Source organism: Ambystoma mexicanum, chromosome 2p (assembly GCF_040938575.1).
Source record: "Ambystoma mexicanum isolate Mex_15411 chromosome 2p, UKY_AmexF1_1, whole genome shotgun sequence".
Classification (NCBI taxonomy): Eukaryota; Metazoa; Chordata; class Amphibia; order Caudata; family Ambystomatidae; genus Ambystoma; species Ambystoma mexicanum.
The window spans coordinates 497,917,390-497,938,468 of NC_090923.1; positions in this window are offsets into that span (position 1 = coordinate 497,917,390).

A 21,079-nucleotide genomic window follows, 5' to 3' on the forward strand; every position below is an offset into this window, starting at 1 on the left:
TTTCAATCTCCTACTCTTAATAATAGCAGGTTTCCTAACACCCTTTTGGTGCGGGACCGGGTGTCTCGTGGCATGTCTAATGCACAGTGTGTTGGGCACACGCGCTATGCTCGCTCGTTCAGCAAAATATTGGGCCACTTTGACAACATTTTCCAGGGCCTCTTTTGGTTCCCAGTCCGGCCCTGCGTTTCCTGTAGAGCTGTGTCGGGTAAGCATGTATTCATTGTCTTGGCAAGGACTGGAGAGGAACATGTTTAACGTAACACACTGTGCTTTATTTGATAGTCCATTGCAGCAGGGACATGTATTTTTACCGACCAATTGCACAATTCAGATGCAACTTTAGAAATAGTGCGCTTGGATTAGAGCAGATCAGTGCCTGTGATGAGAGCGTGTATTAGTGCTCTAGTTGCTCAGCGCGGCTGCGTGAATAAAAGGGATTTCACACACAGATGCGCGCACATGCAGGCACTCATGTGGTGACGCGAGAGAAGCGTCACCATGCAAAATTAACGTGGAGCACTGTACACACGTGCTCAGAGGCACCGGAGGCGGTATCTGCCATGTGTAGAGTGTTTTCTGTGCTTTGTGAAACTAAGGCATTTATCCAGGTACACTTGGTCATCTGAGGTGACAGCTGGGAGGAGTTATGTGCCCTGCTGATATTGCTAGGTGCTAGGTCACCTGAGGACCTCACAACTGTGTCCACATTTTTGTTAAAATTGTTTGGCACACGATAGATGATGGGGAGTAGAGGTAGGGTTGGACAACTTTTAGTTTTTAATTCTCCTGTTCTTATGTCCTGGTAAATTAATAACTAAATTATTGTTGATGGCCTTCCTGGCCATAGGGAAATTCACATTTCATACCATTTGCAATCACGGGGGGCAGTATTGTTTTTCGTTTCGTGTTAGAAATATGGAAAACAACAAAAAAATAAAAGACACTTGCAATGCATAGTAAAGTCCAAAATTCAACAAAATGTAAACATATCAAAATATATTCCAGTCTTAGGGTGGGCAATAATCCACTAAGGGGCCCATAGTATTTAAATATGTCATGCAATTCCACAGACAAGACTCACTTTGCCTAAGAAGAGGGGTTTTCCTCAGTATATATCCATGCCTCACACATTCTCATCCACCGAATCTGCCGTAGATTGTGCAGCCCTTGTCAGGGGCTTCTTTTGTGTGAGCATAAGACACTCAAGCGTGCGGAAACTGATTATGTATATTGTCAGAGAGTGGGGCTGGAGCAAGGTTCAAACAGATTAGTCTGGAATTCTTCAGTCATGGGCCCTGATGTATGTCGGTCTTTGAAGATCTAGTTCCAGCACCATGGAGTTCAGATTGGGGATGAGGGTGGTGGTGTGTCATGTTCTTTGTTAGGGAGAATTCTCTTCTAAGGCTAATTTCCCTTACCAATGGAGTCCCCCAGCAACTTTGCTGGATTTGAAGGGTTTATTTTTTTCTCCTGCTAGGAGTAAGACTCTTTTTTCCCACTCTTAGACATGTTGCTGATGTGTGTTTTAGGACATCTGTGTGCTTATGGTCTATGGGTTTTGTCTCACCCTCATAGGTATCATCTTTTTACATTTGTGTTACACAGTGTTAGGGAGAATTCTCAATTATGGCTAATTTCCCTTACCTAGAGTCCCCCAGCAGCTTTGCTGGATTTAAAAGGTTTGTTTCTATTTACCTGCTAAGAGTGAGACTCTTTTTCCCACTCTTAGGCATCTTTGCTATGTGTGTTCTAGGCTATTTATGTGTTTAATGCCTATGGGATCTTTTCTCTCACCCATAGGAACCTTCTTTGTGCACATGTGTTACACAGCACCCTCCGTGCAGTGACACAGGGGTGTCGTAGCGACCCCCAAACATAGACTCCATTCCCCGGGACTGACTACTGTCTCCCAGGGCATGTAAAGTCCCCATTGACTTTACTAGTCAATCTCTATGACTAAACCAGTACACCCCATCTTAATATGGAAGTACTGGAAGGGGTTAATAGTTTTTCCCCTATGTTCATTTTCGAGAGGGTACCTTAAAGTCCCCCTCTACAAAGTTTCTGGCTGGTGGCAGTGGTTACTGCCTTTTATATTCGACCGCAAATATTTTCCTATGGGATTTTATCATTGTTCGAGGCTAATACGTTTACTGACTGCCTCTAACATACCGCTGGTTTATTTTATTATTAACTTTACTCTGGTAGGTTTTATTTGCCAGAACTTTGATATAACTTCATTCTTGAGTCTTACTCTGTATTCCTAACCAAGGTCGGGGATCCTTTGTTCGCTCTTTTGGCGGGCTTGTGCCCAGAAGCCCTCCTTTCGGCATCTCTGAGTCTGGGGTGGGTCTGTTGTTTGGGAGGGGGAGTAGAACCCCTGGACAGAGTTGCCACAGCAACTCAGGTCACACTCTAATCTGATAGGCTGGAAGGTCTCCCGCCAAGATGACCACTCCACTGTGTGAGTGACAGCTAGGCTGTATGAATGGGTCTCTTTCTGCATAAAAGCAGGATCCTGAGGACTGGAAGATCAAGACGTTGCCACTGGAACTACGGAACCGAAGGGGAGAGAAGGCAAAGACATCTACAGCATCTACACCACCGGTGAAGCCCTGTCAGATCGTCTCACCACTTTTCTTCCACACAATGAGAGGATCAGTGAAAAAGCCTCCTTCCCCTGAGCTGGTGGGGTCAACCAGTTCACCTATCACTTCCTCGGACCTGCCTTGGTCGAATCGACAGTGCCCAGCACTTGGACACTGGATAACCAGGCAGCTATCAATCCGGACCGCGATTAAAAGGAGCGTACCTTTTAAACTTTGTTTGGCAGCACTACGGCTGGTTTCATCCATGGGTAGTGCAGCGACTCGAAACTTCCTCCACAATGAGAGCCTCTCTTCCTCTGTTGGATCTGTTGTAGTGCATCTCCTTTGGGAAGGAGATCTCTCTAGTGAAGAGAGCATACAGTATGATGTCATGGAATGTTGGTGCATGTTTCTTGTTTGGTTCCAAGTTGGGCAGTTGGAGGAGAGAGCTGAAGGGGAGGGAGCCCATGAGATGTGGGGTCTTCTTTTCTGACTTATTAACCTAATAAATCTACATGTATGACTTACCTGCTTCCGCTTCATCTTCATAACAATGGCGACGAGGATGGGATGAGATTAGATGGAACGCAGGAGGAAAAGAAGATCCCAGCTGTGATAAGCCGATTCGACGAGCCCCGTGTTGAGAGAGATGTCCGGTGAAGGTCCCTGCTCCTGTCATCAGCCGTGCTCTCCACAACCACCCATCCGTGTGAGAAGGCCAACCCGTTTTGTCTCCCGTGTGCGGCCCCTGACGTGGAACGCTGCCCACACGACGGTCGCTGATAGGACTGCACGTGTCATCCGTGGCTGCCCGCTCGGTCCCGTGTGACCGACCGACGTTGAAGGCTGCGGTGATCAGCTGTCTACGCGAGCGACTCAGCCGGACAAGGGGCTGTCGCTGAGAAGAGGCTCGTCGTTCGCCCGGCACCAGAGGAACATTTCTGGGAGGGCCGCTCCGCTATCCTGTAGCGTTGAGCGACCACTGTGTGGAGGTCTGAGTGTTGGCCGCTCCGCTTCCCGGTAGCGTTGAGTGGCCACCGCGCGCAGGCCTGCGTGTCCGCGCCTCCCCATCGCACCTCCCCAACGTAAAAGTAAGTGTTTTAGTGATTATATCCTTGGCGCAGCGTCCTCCGTGTTGCCGGGCGTATGACGGATGATGGAAGGCGTGGGGAGCGGACTCCGAACCAGAGTACCGTATTCCTCCTAACGGAGAGACATGTGAGAGTGAACTGCCGAGGACAATATAATAGAGGGGCATTCCTTACTCCAGTGAGGCGTTTTATTCCCCATAAGCCATTTGAGGATTCGAGGCAGCTAGTAAATAACTGAAGGTGTCAGGGAAAAGCATAATATAAGTAACATTTCGGAGGAAAAACGGGACACTGCTGCACTGGCACAATCTTCAGGCAGGTAGATACTAACCAGGATCAAGACATTGTACAGTGTGGTTTTGCAGTGTTGGTCCTGATTGCCGGAAAAAAAAAAAAAAAACAGAAAAAAAAACACCTAAAGCGCAGAAAAGCAACTGAGAAATAGTAATTCCCAGCGCAGGAAGAACGTAAAGGGTGCTCTCCAAGTGACATTTTGCATTCAGGCGAGATGGCAGCTTTGCCAGGAATATCTGGTCCTCCCATTTTTATGCCTGCCCCAGGCGCGGCAAGAATTGCGTGGCCCCAATGGCGCAAGGTCTTTCTGCACTACATGAAAGCAGCCGGTGAACAGCTTATTCCAGCGAGAGGAAGTTGGCATTATTGTTACATTTTTTGGGCTTTGAGGGCCAAAGAATCTTTGAAACTCTACCTCAACTGGTGAGTGACGGAAGCGGGGATGAATTAAATGAGTTCGAATCCTCATTAGTGAAGCTAGATAAACATTTTAACCCAAAAAGGAGTACAATTTTGGAAAGGTACAATTTCCGGATGCGCACACAAGCCCAAAATGAATCTGTTGAGGATTATGTGACTGCATTGCGACATCTGGCTCTTACATGCAAATTTCAAGGAAGTTTCGACGAACATATTCGTGATCAATTCATGACACATTGTCGATCCAACAAGATACGAGAGGAGTTGTGGCTAAAGGATGAGCCAAGTTTAGATGAAGTATTGGACTTAGCGAAACGTGTGGAGCATTCCATGGCATGTGTGGCCAAACTTTCCAAAACTGAAGGAGGGGAGCCCAAAGAAAGTAAACCGGAGGTGTTGTCCGTGGCCGAGGGAAAGAGCAAAAGGAAAGGAAGAAACAGACAGTCAGGGAAGAACAATCCGGAAGAAAGGAAGGGTCAAGACTATATGCAGAGATTTGAGAAGAAAGAGGATAGGAAGGACGAAAGGCTATGTTATCGGTGTGCTAGTGAAACGCACTTTGCATCCTCCGTTGTGAGCCCAAGGCGGAAAAGTACATGCTCAAAATGCAAAAGGAGAGGACATTTAGCATCGTGCTGCAAGAACTACCAATTTGGACAGACAGGCCAACGGAGGGTCTTGTATGTAAATGAGGAAGAAGATGGAAGGTCATCAGAAGACGAAGTTGTAGTGCCATTACAAAATGTTATTGTGAATACTGTTAATGTTGTTACAAATGGTGGGGACCTTGAGGATTGTGAAAGGCCTTATGCTGTGGTAACGGTGAATGGGCGTAAGGTGTCAATGATGGCTGACTCAGGGTCGAAAATAACTTTAATATCCAGGGTTGCCTTTGAGTGCGAAATGAAAGGGGTAGTATCTGAGTTATCAGAGCCCGACATAAGTCCAGGAGGGTACAACCAAGATCGTATTGACGTACTGGGTTATGTATGGAGTAGATTTGAATTCAAGGGACGCAGTTGTTTTGGCAAAGTGTATGTCACCAAGAAGGGACAATCTTTATTAGAGTGGAGAGAACAAAAGAATTTGGGGATCAGACTCGATCCCAATCACCCAGAGCAAGTGCTGCAAATTTCCGAAGTGTCTGCGAGTCATGATAGATACATGTCGGAGTTTGGGAAAGTGTTTAATGAGAAGTTGGGAAAGGTGAGAGGGTTTGAGCACCAGATAACATTGAAAAAGAATAGTATGCCTAGTGTGGCGAAACTCAGGCCGGTGCCTCTAGCTTTGAGGGAGAAAGTGCAAAAGGAATTACCGAAGCTGTTGGAGTCAGGTGTGATTGAGAGAGCAGGGGGGTTGAATGGGTATCCCCAGTGGTGATTGTGAAGAAAAGTTCAGGTGACATAAGGTTATGTGTAGACATGCGTGAGTTAAATAAGTGTGTGTTGGTGGACAGACATCCTCTGCCCAACATGGGTGAACTGTTGACCATGGTGGGTGGAGGAAGATTTTTCTCTAAGTTAGATATGACGTCAGCTTATCATCAGGTCGAATTGGTGGAGGCGTGTAGGAAAGTTACGGCTTTTGTAACGCATGAAGGTGTTTTTCAATTTAGGAGAATGCCATTTGGGCTGGCGTCCGCTTCTTCAGTATTTCAGAAGATCATGGATCGTTTGTTGAAGAGATTTAAGGGAGTGTTCTGTTTTCAGGATGATGTGTTGGTGAGTGGTGCAACGATGGAAGAACATGACAGGAATTTACGCAAGGTGTTGAGGATATTTGAGGAGAGAGGTATTACTTTGAGAGGTGAGAAATGTGTGTTTGCAGTGACGAAAGTGGACTACCTAGGACATGAAGTGTCAGGGGATGGAGTTAAGCCCAAGGAAGATATGATTAATACCATTAAGAGTGTTGAGAAACCGAAAAGCAAGAATGAGCTGCGCTCTTTTCTAGGAATGACGGAATTTTATCACAAATTTGTGATAAATTATGCTGACAAAGTACAGGAGATGAGAAAGATTCTTAAGAAGGGTGCTGATTTTGAATGGAATAGCCAGTGTGGCAGGGAGTTTAACAGGATAAAGGAAGAAATAAATATGGCCGGCCCATTAGGGTGTTTTGACACGAGGAAGCTGACCATGATCACAGTTGACGCTAGTGAGAGTGGACTGGGAGCTGTGCTATCACAAAAGCAGGAAGATGGTTCTGAAGAGGTAATCACCCATGCCTCAAGGGGTCTCAAGGGAGCAGAGTTAAGATATTCGGTACTAGAGAAGGAGGCTTTGGCATGTTTTTGGGCTGTAGAACGCTTCAGAAATTTTGTGTGGGGAGTAGAGTTTGTGTTGCGAACGGATCATAAACCCTTAAAAGCCATTTTTGAGAATAAGGGCCTTGACAAAGTATCTCGGAGAGTGGCAGGGTGGGTTACCAGGATGCAGACACATTGTTTTAGGATGGAGGTCATTCCCGGGAAGGAAAATGTTTTAGCCGAGGATAAGGGTGGCAGCACCTGAATGTATGGAAAGTGAGGAAATGGAATTGGTGTTTGTCAACACTGATGGCATTGTATCCAAGCAGGAGTGGTTGGACGAAATGGAGAGAGATGATATCATAAGGAGGGTAATTACATATGTTGAATCTACGGGATGGCCAAATAAGGTGGAATTGGCAGAAGAAGTGAAGCCGTTTTGGGAAGTGAAGAATGGATTATCCGTAAATGATAACATTTTGTTCAGATGGGGTAGAGCAGTCGTCCCGATAGGTTTAAGGAAGAAAGTGGTAGATTTAGCAAACAGCGGTCATATTGGGGTTACCAAGACTAAAGGAGTGTTAAGAGAAGATTATTGGTGGCCGGGTTTTGACAAGGAGGTGGAAGATCGTTTGGCAAATTGTCAGTTTTGTGTTAAGAGTGGAAAGGGAATAGCGGCCAGAAAGCAACCTTTAGTGGATGTCGGTCTTCCGTCCAGGATATGGTGTGATATAGCCATGGACATACTTGGTCCCGTGGAACTTGGTTATGCCCGGGGAAAGTATATTGTTGTGGTGGTGGATTTGTTTTCCAGATGGGTGGATTTTAAAGTCGTGAGGGATATCACGAGTGAAAGTATGATAAAGGTTTTGCAGGAAATCTTTGCAAGTGAGGGTTTGCCTGAGACCGTATTGACCGACAATGGTCCCCAGTTTATTGGAGAAAGATTTTCTAACTATTTGAGGAAGTGTGGAGTTGGTCACAAAAGAACTTCATTGTACCATCCCGAGTCAAATGGTGTGGTTGAGAGAATGAATAGGTGTGTGATGGAGAGTGTACGTATGGGAGAGGAGTGTGGTTTAGACAAGCTAGCTCTAATACAAAATAGAATGTGGGCTCTGAGGATGGCGCCGCATTCTACGACCGGTCTATGCCCGTTTGAACTCATGAGGGGAAGGAAGCCATACTCCATGGCTTGTCCGCCATGGCTGGGAAGGTGTAGGGAGACTGATCTTGTTGTGGATGAAGTGAGAAGATCATTAGTGAGGAAGAAGTCAGATTGGGTCAAACGTGAAAACTTGAGGAGAGGAAAGAAGGAGTTGCGTGTGGAGTGTGGTGACTGGATTAGGATAAAGAGAGCAGTGATAAGGAGGAAGGGGGAGTCTCTTTATTCTGATCCTGTCAGAGTTGTGGCAGTCATGAAAGGGGCTGTGCGAGTTGCTGGAGGGCAAGTGTGGAATAAAGATAGAGTTGCCTCTGTGAGGAGAGGCAATGTGTGAAAGCCATATGCGGGGAGATGCCCAGGAGAAAGGAGTAAGGATATGGCAACTGAGCCGCTCATGGCGCTTTGTTTTAGATCAGTTTTGAATTGTGAATACGTTGGGGTAACATGTTTTGTTTTAGATCAATTGTATGAAATGTGACGTAGTTATTGTAACATACTGAAAAGGAGAAGGCGATCAGGTGATAGGTAAAAAAAAAAAAAAAAAGGAGGGGAGATGTGTTGTAGTGCATCTCCTTTGGGAAGGAGATCTCTCTAGTGAAGAGAGCATACAGTATGATGTCATGGAATGTTGGTGCATGTTTCTTGTTTGGTTCCAAGTTGGGCAGTTGGAGGAGAGAGCTGAAGGGGAGGGAGCCCATGAGATGTGGGGTCTTCTTTTCTGACTTATTAACCTAATAAATCTACATGTATGACTTACCTGCTTCCGCTTCATCTTCATAACAGGATCCCTCGACCGGCAGGAACTACCAGGAACAACCGCCACTGCAGGAGCTACTTCTTCACGTTTAAGGTACATGTTTCCGCCAGGCCGCCCTTTTTCCGTCGTAGCCCTAAAGGTGTTTTAAATCCTTTAACTACTTGTGGGGTTGGCCACCCTCTCTCTTAACATTGTCTTTCACCTCGCATCTACCTCTTCAATATTTTTCTACTAAAGACTTGACTGCAGCTACAAGAACATTTTTGCTCCTAAGCCTTGGCTGTACCACTGACTCTGGCTCAAACCTATTGACTCTGGCTGATTTGTTAGATCTGCTCTCACTAGATTGGTTTTCAATGAGAAATGTGTGGATGCACCTAAATCTTCTAAACCCCTCTTCCTTCCTACTGTTTTAACTTGTGGAGTGCCATTTTGCTCAGTTTTCATTCACTTATCTTTTGGCTAAAGTGTTACTGTGCATTACTTGTTCACAAAACTTCAAGGAAGTGTTGCTAGGGGGTGTCTGAAGATATTTCGGTTTAACTTGTGCTTTCCCTCCCTTTCGTTAAATTGTTAGAGTACCATTTGTAGTTGGTTTTCACTGTGCCGTTTTGCTCAGTTTTCACTCTACCGCAAACGTGTCTACAATTGAATAGGGAGTTGTATATGCTTTTCTTTTGACTAAACTTAACTTACTTTATTAACTGTGATCTATGTGTTGACTTAGAAGTGTATACAATACATATATATTCCCTTTGTTTAATACAAAGCTTTGGCCAGTGTTTCCTTGCTCCATAGTACTGTACTACCTATTGTGTCAACCCTGAATACTGCTCATCTCCCTCTTGAGATAAGTCTGACTGCTCAGCCACAGCTACCAACTAAATCTTTGTGGTACAGACTGATACCAAAGGGGATTTATTGCTCTCACCTGTAGTCCTATTCTGGGGTAGTGCTCCCTATGGGAACTGCCCTGAATTCTGCCTAACACACAGCCCCCTCAGTGCAGTAACACAGGGTTGTCCTAGGGACCCCCAAACATAGACTCCATACCTTGGGACTGACTACTGTCTCCCAGGGCATGTAAAGTCCCCATTGACTTTACTAGTCAATAGTTATGAACAAAACCAGTACAACCCATCTTACTATGGAAGTACTGGAAAGGGTTAATAGTTTTTCCCTAGTGTTCATTTTCGAGGGGTACCGTCTAGTCCCTCTCTCCAAGGTTTCTGGCTGGTGGCAGTGGTTACTACTGTAAATATTCGACCACAAATGTTTTCCTATGGGATTTTCCCATTGTTCGAGGCTACCACTTTTACTGACAGCCTCTAACATACCATAGGTTTATTTTAATATTAACTTTACTCAGGTATGTTCTTATTGCCAGATATTTGCAGACATTTCTTTCTCGTGTCTTTCTCTGAAATCCTAACCCAGGTCGGGGATCCTTTGTTCATCCTTTTGGCGGGCGTCTGCACAGAAGCTCCCCTTTCGGCGCCACTGAGTCTGGGGTAGACAGGATGTGTGGGAGGGGGAATAGGCACCCTGGACAGGGCTACCTAGGCAACCCAAGTCGCACTCTGCCCTGATAGGCTGGGGGGTTATCCAGCCAGGATAGCCACCACTCTGTGTGAGTGACAGCTAGGCTGTATGAATAGGGGTTTTTCTGCATAAAAGCAGGGCTATGAGGACTGGAGGACAAGACATCACCACTGGAACTAAGAAACCCAAAGAGGAGAGAAGCTTAAGACATCTGCAACGACTGAACCACCAGAAAAGCCCTGCTCCAGATCCTCACCACTTTTCTCCAACGACTCGAGAAGATCTTCACCTGCAAGAGTCTTCTTCTCTTGAGCTGGTGGGGCCAACCAGTTCACCAATCGCCATCCAGGACCTGCCTTGGTCGAATCACCAGTGCCCAGCACTAGGAGAACGGATAGCCAGGCACCCGTCCACCACGACTGAGATTTAAAGGAGCGTACCTTTTATTTTCGTTTTTGCATCACCGCGGCTTGCTTCATCCCTGGGCAGTACAGTAACTCGAACCTTCCTCCACGACAAGAGCCTCGCTTCGTCTGCTGGATCTCCGGAACTGCAGGAACTGCCATGAACTACCGCCACCGCAGGAGCCTCTTCCACTTTCAAGGTACATTGTTCCGCCAGGCCTCCCGTTTCGTTACGTACTGCTAAAGGTGTTTTAAATCCTTTAATTACCTTCTGGGCTGTCCGCCCCTTTCGTCTAACATTATCTTTTTACCTTCTGCAACCGCCTTTTCAAATCATTAAACAAAGACTTAACTGCAGCTACTAGAACTGGTTGATCCTGGGCACTTTGCCTTGTACCACTAACTCTGGCACAGGCCTATTGACTCTGGCTAAATCTGTTACAACTGCCTTCTCTAGATTGCTTTTCACTAAGAAATGTGTTGGTGCACCTTAACTCTTATAACCACCCTTCCTTCCCCTTTCTATATTCTTGAAGTGCCATTTTGCTAAGGGTTTTCACCTAAGTATTGCTTATGCTAAAGTACTGCCTTGCCTAACTTGTTCACAATCCAATTGGGAAGTGTTGCTGGTGTGTTTAGGAGTCTAACCCTGTATGACTTGTCCTTTCCCTCCCTCTGAAGAAATAGATATAGTGTCATTTCTGCGTGGTTTACACTGTGCCATTTTGCTCAGTTTTCACTCTTTAGCAAACTTGTCTACAATTTAAATAGGGAGTTGTGCATACTTTTCTTGACTGGATAAACTTGCTTTAAAAATAGTGATTTGTGTGTGAACTTAAGAGTGTGTAAAATAAATATATATATACTTTTTGATACAAAGCTTTGGTCAGTGTTTCCTTGTTCCATAGTACTGTAGTCCAATTGTGTAAACCGTGAATACTGCTCATCTCCCTCTTTGGATACGTCTGACTGCTCAGCCACAGCTGCCAATTAAATCTTTGTGGTACAGACTGATACCAAAGGGGATTTATTGCATATACCTGTAGTCTTAATCTTCTGTGGTGCTCCCTAAGGGAACTGCATAGGGTTCTGCCTCACACTGGTTTACAGCGGTGAGGATAAAAGTATTGGATTTACATTTTAGAGTGCTGCTAGTACCTTGGTTCAATTAGCCACACGGATTAACAATCACTAAAAAGTTAATTTAAAAAAGTCAAAGATGGAAAGCTATAGCCAGGAGACCCTCCTTGTAAATACTGCTGAATATTTAAACGATCTGTGCAGATAGAAAGGTCTTCCTGTCAAAGGCAAGAAATCAGAAATGATTGAAAGATTGTTAGAAAAACAAAGTCTGGAGAGTGGGGCTGTAGTGCCTACTCCTCCAGCAAATGTAGCAAACATTGAGTATGATAATGTTGATGATGTTATTGTTGAAGCAGATGAGGAAGAGGAGGCTGACAATGTAACCCACTCCGGCCTCCTTCCTGCTCAAAGACCTCAAGATTTGGCTACTGGACCATTATCAGGTCCCACATTAAGTCATGAATTTATCTCACTAGAAAAAATGAGCCTTGAACTTGGATTCAAAAGAATTAGTGCCCAAACTGAACAGAAACACCAAGAACTAAGGCTCAAAGAAATGGAGGTCAATCATGAGCTAGAGATGAAGAAATTGTCTTTGGAAAATGCTTCTCTCCCCAAATCCACTAGATCTTCCAGTCCAAAGAGACCCCAAATGCCTAAAGAGATTGTGGGTATGTATGAACCTAAGTTGGATGTGTTGGATTGGTGTTTAAGTACAATCACGGGCTACAGGAAATCACAGGGAATCAGTTGATCCCCTAGTTATTCTCTAGGCTCCCCCCTCTTGCATCTGATGTGGTAATGGAGATGGGGGAGGTGGATAGGATGGACTATGAATGTGTGAAGCTAGCTTTGATAGCTAGATTTGGGAAGGCCCCTTCCCAGTACCTTAAGAGGTTTAGGGCCCTCAAAAAGCATGATGGTACCCCTTGGGCTACCTGGGTTAGTGAGTGTTTGAAAAACTTAGAGGGATGGATGAAGGGTTACAGAGTGAACACTTATGAAGGAATGAAAAATCTTGTCATGTTGGAGTCAATCTATGATGCCTGCTCTCCTGAGCTCAGACATCACTTGGCTGATTCAAAGGAAATAGATTCCAGGAAACTAGCTAAGGCCGCTGGCTTGTGGGTTGCCAACAGGGCTACTCACAAGGATTCAGGGGTCACTCAGAAAAAGGATGAGGAAACGCAGCCTAAGAAAGACAACACAGAGAATTCAAATAATTCCAATTCCAAAGAGGACCACACACACAACTCTAAGGGTAAGCCACAAGGGAAACCCAATCAGGCTAGTGTACCTTCTGGTCCCAGACCAGAAGGAGTTCAGGGCAAACCACCATTCATAAAGACATTTGGAAAATGTTATGTTTGTGGTTCAATTGACCATGTGAAAGGGGATCCCAGATGTAAGGGTAAACCTTCAGGGGTCCACACTGTCCCCTTGGCCTTTGCTCCAGAGGAGGAAGTATAACTGGTCAGTGGAAACTTTCAACTACTGGCTGAAGACCCCATCCGAGTCTCAGCTAGTGTAGTTTTAGTATCCTTGGGATTGGAGGAACAACAGAATTTAGATGTGTATAAGTCTATCCCAAATAATACTAAAGAGTATTATAAAGACAGTATCCTAGTGAATGGTCAGGAGACACCTGCCATTAGAGACACTGGATCCAGCATAATTGTGGTGGATGAATCTTTTTTCAAGGTGGAGGATGTTGCTAAGGCACCCAAACGCCTCACCAAGTTAGCTGGAGGGCCTGTGCAGATGCTTCCCCAATTACCAGCTCTTATCCAGTACAATGAAATGACTGTTATGATACCTGTTAGAGTGCAATCTGAAGTACCTGGAAGGGTGCTGTTGGGCAATGATCTTAAAGATCTTGGAGTAGTATCCAGTACTCCCAGACCTCCTACTAAAAGACTACAGGAGCTCACCAGACCTGCAAGGGAGAGGACCTTGAGGGGCTCTCCTGAGGAGATGATAGAAAAATAAATCACTCCTACTCCACTGGAGTTAATAACTGCAATTTCTAAGCAACCAGAAGCAAAGGGGAAACCCAAGACTTTTAAGAAGAAACCAGCAGAAAGCACGCCTGTGCTTCCAACCAGGAAATCCCCTAGGTTGTCCAAAATCACACCTGTGATTCCTCCTCCAGCTGAGGCTGAGAGTGAGGTACAACCTTGTGTGGTTGAACTAGAGCCTGAGTATTCAGATCTAGTAGAAGGCCAGGATCTTATTGAAGATCTGGACCCTTTGGACCATCCTGAGCGGCAGTCTTTTCTGGCAGAAGGTGGACCCAACAGGGCAGACTTCAGGAAGGGCCAAAGAGAATGTCCAACTCTGGAAGGTCTTCGCCACCAGGCAGCTTCTCAGCTTGAAGGTCAAGAGCCTGGGAAGTAAAGGTTGCACTGGGAAGATGGCCTCTTCTACAATGAACCGACTGAGTCAATCCCTGGCAACTACAAAAGAGTTGTAGTGCCCCAAGAGAACAGACTCAATTCTTGCAACTAGCCAATGAGATACCTTTGGATGGTCACTTGAGTTTCAAGAAGACCAAGGAAAGGCTCTCTCTACTTTTATTGGCCTAAAATGGAGGCTGAGGCAGATAAGTATTGCAAGTGTTGCCACACCTGCCAAACCTCTGGTTAGAGTGGTTCCAAGAACGTGGCACCTTTAGTGCCTCTCCCTGTGGTGGGAGTACCATTTGAGAGGGTGGGAATCGACACTGTCAGTCCTCTTGACCCTCCAACCTCTTCAGGCAACAGGTTGTTCCTTGTTGCAGTAGACCATGCTACTAGGTACCCCGAAGCAATATCTATGAGGACTGTTACAGCTCAGACTGTGGCTAAGACCCTCCTTGGTATTTTTACCAGGGTTGAGTTGCCGAAGGAGGTAATATCCGACAGGGGGTCAAATTTTATGTCCCACTACATGAAGGCCATGTGGATAAATTGTAGAGTTACCTACTAGTTCTCAACCGCATACCACCATCAGACAAATTGGTTGGTAGAAAGGTTCAAGAGAACCATGAAGAGCATGATAGGAGCTTTAGAAGACCCCCTTAAAAAAGTGGGATCATCTACTGCCATGCCTTCTCTTTGCATATATAGTCCTTCAGGAGGGAGTGGGTTACAGTCCCTTTGAACTTCTCTATGGCCATCCAGTCAGAGGGCCATTGGCCCTGATTAAGGAGGTGTTGGAGAGTGTTCCTTCCCCAGGCCAGTCAGAGTGACTCACTATATGATAGGACTCTGCAGAAGAATGTCACACATGATGGCTGAGGCAAGTGATAACTTGAAAGCAGGTCAGGCTCTGGTTAAGCATTGGCATGACCAGAATGCCACATGGTTGAGTTTGCTCAGGACCAGCTAGCTCTTGTTATGGTGCCAACAAGGCAGAGGGCCTTGCAGGATAGGACCCTTCAAGATTGTGGGAAAACTTGGAGAGGTGAACTATCTGGTGGACTTAGGCAATCCTAAGGAGGCTCCCAGAGTCTTTCACACCAATCGTCTAAAAGCTTATGTCTCGAGACCAGAACTGGGAGCATTGCTTCTAGCTTCAGCTCAAGAGGAGGAGGAGGAGAGTGAGCTTCTGCCTGACCTCCTCAGAGGCAAACCTTTACATGAGAAAATAGAAGGAGTTCATCTCTCTTCTAATCTGACTTCTGAACAACATGAGGACTGCAAAGTTTTGTTGAATCAATTTGCCCCCTTGTTTTCACTTTCACCAGGCTTGACCCCTTGGGGCCAGCATGACATCAACACTGGTGACTGTTTACCTGTCAAAAGCAGGGGTTACAGAATGTCAGAGAAGGTAAGAACCCACATCAAAGGGCAGGTCAACAAGATGCTTGATCTCAGGGTAATAAAACCCTTTACTAGTCCATGATCTAGCCCACTTGTGTTAGTACCAAAGGCAGGATCCAAGGAGTTGAGATTATGTTTGGACTATAGAGCTCTAAATGCAGTCACTAAGACCGATGCCCATCCTTTGCCAAGGACAGATGAGCTCGTGGATAGATTTGGTTCAGCCAAGTTCCTCAGCACATTTGATCTCACGTCAGGCTATTGGAAAATAGTCACTGACAGACCATGCCAAGGAGAAAACTGCATTCTCCACCCAAGTTGGCTTATACCAATTCAAGGTTATGCCTTTTGGATTAAAGAATGCACCTGCTACGTTCCAAAGGATGGTTAATCAGGTTCTGAATGGGGTGGAGGACTTTTGCATGGCATACTTGGATGACATTGCAGTGTTCAGCCCTACTTGGAAAGAACATGTTGACCATCTAGAATATGTTTTGCAGGCTCCTCTTGAGCTGGCCCAACTGACCATAAAGGCAAGCAAATGTGAAATTGCTCAGAGTAAAGTGTTCTACCTTGGTCATGAGTTAGGAGGTGGTGAAATAAGGCCATTACCCAGCAAGATAGAAGCTGTGCAAAATTGGACAACACCTACTACTCAAACCCAGGTGAGAGCCTTCTTAGGCCTCACTGGGTATTACAGCAATTTCATTGAGAACTATTGGACCATAGCTTCTCCACTGAATGTAATCTCCTCTCCAAAATTCCCTAAAAAGGTCAAATGGAATGAGGAGTGCAATCAAGCCTTTGAAAGCCTGAAAAGAGCCCTTTGTCAAGCTCCAGTTCTAAGAGCTCCTGACTACCACCAACCCTTCATTGTGCAAACAGATGCTTCCAATACAGGTGTAGGTGCAGTCCTTAGTCAACTGATGAGAAAGATAGGAGCACCCCATTTGCATCATCAATAGGAAACTGAAGAACCGGAAACAAGGTGGGCAACTATTGAGAGAGAATGTTTTGCCATTGTGTGGTCTCTGAAGAAGTTTAGGCCATACTTGTATGGTTCTACTTTCATCATACAGACTGACCACCAACCCTTGAGATGGTTGATGCAAATGAAAGGGAAAAACCCAAAATTGTGAAGATGGTCAATCTGCCTCCAGGGCTTTGATTTTACCATTGAGAACAGGTCAGGATGTCACCACCAAAATGCTGATGGTCTCTCTAGGATGTTTTTAACCGACTAGAGGAAAAAGACTCATCCAGGAGTGGATTAGATCCTCCTGTCCGTTAGTCTGGGGTGGGGGGGCGAGTGTTAGGGTTAATTCTCTTCTAAGGCTAATTTCCCATAGCTATAGAGTCCCCTAGCAGCTTTGCTGGATTTGAAGGGTTTATTTGTTTTCTCCTGCTAAGAATGAAACTCTTTTGTCCCACTATTAGACATGTTGCTGATGTGTGATTTAGGCTATCTTGTGTGCTTATAGTCTATGGGGTTTTTCTCACACTCATAGGCATCATCTTTTTACATGTGTGTTACACAGCACCCTCAGTGCAGTAACACAGGATTGTCCTCGGGACCCCCAAACTAGGCTCCACACCCTGAGACTGACTACTGTCTCCCAGGGCATGTAAAGTCCCCACTGACTTTACTAGTCAATCGTTATGAACAAAACCAGTACAACCCATCTTACTATGGAAGTACTGGAAAGGGTTAATAGTTTTCCCTGGTGTTCATTTTTGAGGGGGTACCGTCTAGTCCCTCTCCCAAAGTTTCTGGCTGGTGGCAGTGGTTACTACCGTAAATATTCAACCTCAAACATTTTCTTATGGGATATTCCCATTGTTCGAGGCTACCACTTTTACTGACAGCCTCTAACACACCGCAGGTTTATTTCAATATCAACTTTACTCCGGTAGGTTTTTATTGCCAGATCTTTGATAATATTTCTTTCTCGTGTCTTTCTCTGAAATCCTAACCCAGGTCGTGGATCATTAGTTCGTCTTTTTGGCGGGCTTCTGCACAGAAGCCCTCCTTTCAGCGCCACTGAGTCAGGGATAGACAGGATGTGTGGGAGGGGGAATAGGCACCCTGGACAGGGTTAGCTAGGCAACCCAAGTCGCACTCTGCCCTGATAGGCTGGGGGGTTATCCCGCCAGGATAGCCACGCAATGTGTGAGTGACAGCTAGGCTGTATGAATGGGGGGTTTTCTGCATAAAAGCAGGGCTCTGAGGACTGGAGGACAAGACGTCACCACGGGAACTAAGAAACCCAAAGAGGAGAGAAGCTGAAGACATCTGCAACGACTGAACCACCGGTGAAGCCATGCTGCAGATCCTCACCACTTTTCTCCAATGACTTGAGAAGATCTTCACCTGCAAGAGTCTTCTTCCCTTGAGCTGGTGGGGCCAACCAGTTCGCCAATCGCCTTCCAGGACCTGCCTTGGTTGAATTGCCAATGCCCAGCACTGGGAGACTGGGTAGCAAGGCACCCGTCCAGCATGACCACGATTTAAAGGAGTGTACCTTTTATTTTTGTTTGCTGACTTCATCCCTGGGCAGTGCAGTAACTCGAACCTTCCTCCATGACGAGAGCCTCTCTTCCTCTGCTGGATCTCCCGAACTGCAGGAACTGCCAGGAACTACCACCACCGCAGGAGCTTCTTCCACTTTCAAGGTACATTGTTCCGCCAGGCCTCCCGTTTCGTTGGGTACAGCTTAAGGTGTTTTAAATCCTTTACTTACCTTCTCGGCGGCCACCTCTTTCGTCTAACATTATCTTTTTACCTTCTGAAACCGCCTTTTCAAATCGTTAAACAAAGACTTGACTGCAGCTACTAGAACTGGTTGATCCTGGGCACCTTGCCTTGTTCCACTAACTCTGGCACCGGTCTATTGACTTTGGCTAAATCTGTTACAACTGCCTTCTCTAGATTGCTTTTCACTAAAAAATGTGTTGGTGCACCTAAACTCTTCCCCTTTCTATATTGTTGAAGTGCCTTTTTGCTCGGTTTTCACCTAAGTATTCCTTATGCTAAAGTACTGCCTTGCCTAACTTGTTCACAGTCCAATTGGGAAGTGTTGCTGGTCTGTTTAGGAGTCTAACCCTGTATGACTTGTCCTTTCTCTCCCTCTGAAGAAATTGTCATTTCTGCTTGGTTCACACTGTGCCGTTTTGCTCAGTTTTCACTCTTTAGCAAACTTGTCTACAATTTAAATAGGAAGTTGTGTATACTTTTCTTGACTGGTTTAACTTGCTTTAATGATAGTGATTTGTGTGTGAACTTAAGAATGTGTAAAATAAATATATATATTCTTTTTGATACAAAGCATTGGTCAGTGTTTCCTTGTTCCATAGTACTGTAGTCCTATTGTGTAGACCCTGAATACTGCTCATCTCCCTCTTGAGATAAGTCTGACTGCTCAGCCACAGCTACCAACTAAATCTTTGTGGTACAGACTGATACCAAAGGGGATTTATTGCATATACCTGTAGTCTTAATCTTCTGTAGTGCTCCCTAAAGGAACTGCATAGGATTATGCCTAGCATTTTTCAGTGAGTCCCTCTATTGTGCTTGTGAATGAGGTAGTCCTTTGTCATACAGGAAGTGATCTCCCCTTACAATGAGCAAGTTAAATAAATCATTCTACAAAGTGCATGTGTATGTAAAGCATTCTTCCTGTGAGATCTGGGGAGTCTTATGTACCTTCCTGTGTGTAGTTCCCTCTCTGGACTCTGCTTGCACTCCACTTGCTCCCCATACACACAGAGAACTGCCATTGTAGCCTCGTTGGTACAGGGGTCCTAATTCTCTTTGGGGAAAGGTGGAAAATAGGAAATGCTCTTGAAGCTCATGCCTTGGGATTCTAAAAGGAAATAAAGAGATAATAAGCACCTAGTTGTCACTAGACTGCATCCCAGATACTCTGCAGTTCGAGTTACGCAACCACAATCTGATTCCTCTTAGTAACACCTAGGGGTGCTAAGAAATCACAAAATGTGGCTGCAGTAAAGTTAAGCTTAAATGGGCTAGTTCGACGTACTCTGTTTATTTTTTTTTTTTTTTACATTTAGTCCATTTTAAAGCATACACAAACTCACTTGCACTTCCCCTGCTCCCGTTGCTAGACCAACATTTCAAAAAAGCAAAACATGGTCCCTACCACTTTTCATTTCTAGTGTTTGTCTCCCATCCTTTGTGTGTGAAGCTGACATGTATTTTTGATCCATGCGCAGTCACATTCCCTACTGTTTGTGTACTTCAATGACCTTTCCCTGTCATCAGAGTCTTTCAAGAGTCCTTTTGCATCTCTTGGATACTTGTTGTGTCTTGCACATTGACTTCTTAGGCACGTTAGGCACTTTTGGGTTCACTAACACCTTCAGCCATATGTCCTTTTATGCTTTATTTGGGGGATGGAGTGAAAACGGTAGAAGATGAGGAGCTGGACTACTACTCTATCTCTATGCCAGAGGTTGAGGTAGAGCTTAAAGGCAAGTGTGGATGGTACATGAGGAGGTGAAGACACTGGCTGAAGAGCGGAAGAGGGTGGTTTTGGTGGGGAAACAGTTTTGAGCAGGGGTGACGGTTAAGATGGGGGACAGTGACAGTTGCAAAGGTGGTGATAGTGCTTCAGGACGAGAATCTGGCTATTAATCCACAGCAGGTTGCTGTTTCAACAGAGTCTCTGGACACCTCCTGCAAAAGTTAGGTAATTACCTTGACCTTAGAGTTGGCAGGAAGGAGGATGTACTCAGGAGCAGCAGGCTGACGTGGCCACTGTAGTGCAGGGGATCAAAGGGCAGAGCGGCGAGGAGGAGAAAGTGTTGGAGCTGCCGAGGAGATGTTATGATATAATGCTTATTTGCTATGCCATTCTATTCTGGAATCTACCCAGGGATTCGAGAGTGGCATGGGAGGGCCATTAATGCAGAGCTGTGAAGGTGAATAATAGCACTGCCACTTGGACCATTGAACCATCATTTTTCCTATTCAAAGGGGCCAAAGATGGCGTGGGCTTTCCTCAAGAGGGTGAAGTCAGATCAGAAGTCATCTCCACCTATAACATCACAGTCATTTGGTCATGGGTGTAGGACTAGTTTAGCTAAGCAAGCAGTGCAATATGCAAACTCTTCCAGAAGACAGTTCAGCAGGGTAACCCAAATCAACAAGAATTAGTGTGGGATTTCAGTATTACAGCAGGATTATTACTTTAAGTTCTTGGTTAGCGATCAACATGGGTTTTGATAAGGAGTAATACTGGTTTACCAGTGATTCATGCAGAGGTGTTGCTGCCTATGCATGCAAAGATAGAAACAACGGTAAGAGCCTACTTTAATCCCTAAGTCTTCTTGGTTTGGTTGACACTCTCAAGATAGTCGAACACCACAAGATCTGTTTTTTGTTTTTGTCACTGGATCGCAAAATATGATCATCGAAAATATCAGATTCCAAATGGAACATAACCTGTCCCACTGCCCAACATGTTCACTTTGCATGGGCATCATCTTAGATAAGTTGAAACCATTCAGGGGTGGGTGGGGGTGCATCAAATATATTACAGATTTTCAGTCTATCCATCAATTCCGTGGTCCACATTTTCAATCTATGGGACAAAAGTACTTTGAGCGTTGTATACCTTTTCAGCTCACCATTGCCTAAATGGTATTTATTATTGCATAGA